We start from the raw sequence: 3096 nt of genomic DNA on the forward strand, positions 1-3096 counted from the left end.
GATGTGGAGCGTGCTAGAGCCATCCACATTCCACCAAATAAATAAAATAGAGTATTCCATATGATGAGCATAATGCTTCATATATTACAAATGAAGGGCCTATTATGGGGTTAAGCATACGAAGATCTAAACCAACAATTGATAAGTTTTTTTGAGGTGTGCGCCCCATTTGACATTACTTATACCATACATTAGTCTATTCGGTTACATCTTTTCTCATTCTCTCTAATGGGTGAAGTGGTGTTATGGTTGAGGTCTCTACCCACGGGGTCTGTCACATCTTAGGTTTAGCATACAGATGTTTTCTTGGATTGATATTTCCCTCCTTCAAAGATGTTACAATTATTGGATGAGATCACAAATTTTTGTCAACTCAATGGAGAGCCCTTGTATGAAATATGGAAAATTTTTAATGACAAGATCATGCAATGCCCTAACCACGAAGTACTGGAGAAGATGCTTCTCCAAATATTTTATATGGCACTACACCAATTAAATAAGACTGTGGTTGACAATGCATTTGGTGAGTCTCTTGTTAAATTGTCATACGAAGTATCTTAGACTTTTCTAGAGAAAATCATAAATAAAAATAGGGGGTGGCATATAAAGGACATCGAATTAGCCGTAGGGTCCCCCACCGCCTCGATTGTGAAGAAGGAGCAGTGGAAGAAAGATGAAAAGAGGGAACAAAATATGGCTAAGATGATGACATAATTAGACCTTCTCACAAAGCATGTGATGAGTGAAACTGCAAAATTGGTCAATGTCGTAGTCTCTAAAGGATATGATAAGATGAAGAAAATGCCCTTGATGAAGAGATAAGGTACTTCGCTAATCACCCGAGGGGGTTCCCGCCCGTCCTACCAAAGGCAAGGAAGGAACTAAGGTTGGTTGGAACGAGTGTGATAGAGAAAGAGATTAGCACAATAGAGATCGCAATTGGAGAGAGAAAGAGATGGATTATGATAGTTATGTAGCTCTTCACGACTGGGCGAAAGGAAAAGAAGCAAGCTCTTTGGACCCCTAAAAGTTCAAAACCCCCGATGTTCTTGCTAGAATCTTGATGCGAGTTAAAGGTTCAAACAAGATAGTATGGGAACTTAAAGAGGACTTTTCTCAAATCAACCAAACATTTTTATTGCATTTATCCTCAATCAAGCAATTAGAGATTGAAATTGGCCAAATCTCAACCACACTTAATGATAGGCCTAAGGGAAGACTCCTTAGTGACACAGTGATAAATCCCAAAAATGATGCTCATGTCTTAGCAATCATCAGTCAAAGAAGTTGAGATCTTGGTGCACATGATATTGAGGTTGAGGTAAAGTCACTTGATGATCAAATGAATATATCTGAAATTCCAAATGATGGTTTTTTAATGTCTCTTAAAGTGGGCTATGAAGAACTAAGGGGAGTTGAAAAGAACGATAATAGGGAGGAAACTCATAAAGTGATAGTTGATGAAAAGATAATAAGGGATGAGCCTCAAAGTGTACCGTCACCCCCAGTGAAAATTCCTCCCCTTTTTCTACAAAAATTAAAGAAAAATAATGATAATGACAAGTTTAAGAAGTTTATTGCAAAGTTTAGCAACCTCTCAGAGAATATATTCTATTATGGAAGGTTGTTCAAGAAATTCTAGGGTATACTAAGTCGATGAAGGACCTAATGTCGAAGAAGAAGCTTGTGTATAGTGAGACTATTTAAGTGACCCATAGTTTAGCATCATTACGTATAATGCCACGGCTGAAAAAAGGGAAGACTCGGGTGCTTCACAATCCCTTGCACCATCGGGACTCACAAATTTGGAAAGGCATCGTAATCTTGGCTCTAGCATAAATTTGATCCCATATACGGTATATTAAAGGCTTAGGTTGGGTGCTCATACAATCACCACCATGAGATTATTGATGGTGGACTGCTCGATCAACATACTAGTTGAGGTTCTATATAATGAGATTTTATTATGCTTGATTGTGAAATTGACCATGAAATACCCATAATCCTTGGAAGGCTTTTCTTTGCAACCAAAAGGGCACTAGTCGATATAGAGCATGGAGAAATGACATTTCGGGTGCATAGTGATGGAGTATCATTCTTGTATGCAAAACTAAGAAAAAACCAAGTGGGTTACAAGTGATCTCAGTGATTGGTGTTGTTGATGAAAGAGATGAGGTTGGGCTATCTCAGCTCAAACACCTAATTAGAAGATTGAAGAACGTCAAGCTATGACGTTAAATTAGGCATTGGGTGGGAGGCAACCCATCGATGCCACAAAAATGGATCATATCCTTTAAATTTAATTATTATAGTAGTTTCATTTTATTTTTGATTAATCCATACAATTATGGCACTATAAGGTGTGTCGGAGAAATTAAGTAATGGAAAGTGTTATTAAATAGAGTAGGAAGTTAAACAGCTGAAGGAGGGAGAGCTAAATCGGGACTGGATAACTGCAATTGCAGTCAATATGCAATCATGATCGCACTCACCGTGTCATCATGATTGCAATCCTTTGGCCAGCGATTGTAGTACAGGCTGTTTTAAATATGAACAGTCACCCCAATAGCTCCCGTACACTTTCTTTCAAATTACACATATTTTCACCCATTTTTGCATGTGTTGAGAGCATCCGGGAGTGCATAGCATTCCCTCTGCATCTCTTTGTATGGTGTGTGATCTAATTCTTCTCTTGAATGAGTATTGGTGGGCGTAGAATATATGTTAGGGGAATAGCCTAAAATTATGCTTTGACCATTTAATCTTGAGATTAATTGATCTTGTTTGGTGTGTTGTTTGTTAGTTTTAGTTTGTGCATGGCTGGGGAAGTCTTGAGTTCCCAAAATTGTTTAAAATGGATAGTAATTGCATGTGCCCACCAAATGTTTGGAAAATGCCTGAATGAATTCATTGTTAATTTTTCCATGTTTTACGGAAATAATTAGGTGTTTGGGATTTGTGTTGCATTTCTTGGTGTTATTTATTGATTATGAACACAAATTGGTATAGAAAATTGAAATTTTTGGACATGATCATGCTTGGCCGACTGTCTCAGATCCATAATTACAGTCTAGTGACCTGCAATCACGGTCCTAT

General features: G+C 37.8%; 1 non-coding gene across 1 annotated transcript; it reads right to left on the reverse strand.

The window, feature by feature from the left end:
* Window positions 1-341: 341 nt before the first annotated feature.
* Window positions 342-446, reverse strand: LOC124886208. Its single transcript, XR_007043294.1, has one exon. It is a non-coding gene; the product is annotated as a small nucleolar RNA R71 (small nucleolar RNA).
* Between the last annotated feature and the right edge of the window lie 2650 nt (window positions 447-3096).

Source organism: Capsicum annuum, chromosome 7 (assembly GCF_002878395.1).
Source record: "Capsicum annuum cultivar UCD-10X-F1 chromosome 7, UCD10Xv1.1, whole genome shotgun sequence".
NCBI lineage: Eukaryota > Viridiplantae > Streptophyta > Magnoliopsida > Solanales > Solanaceae > Capsicum > Capsicum annuum.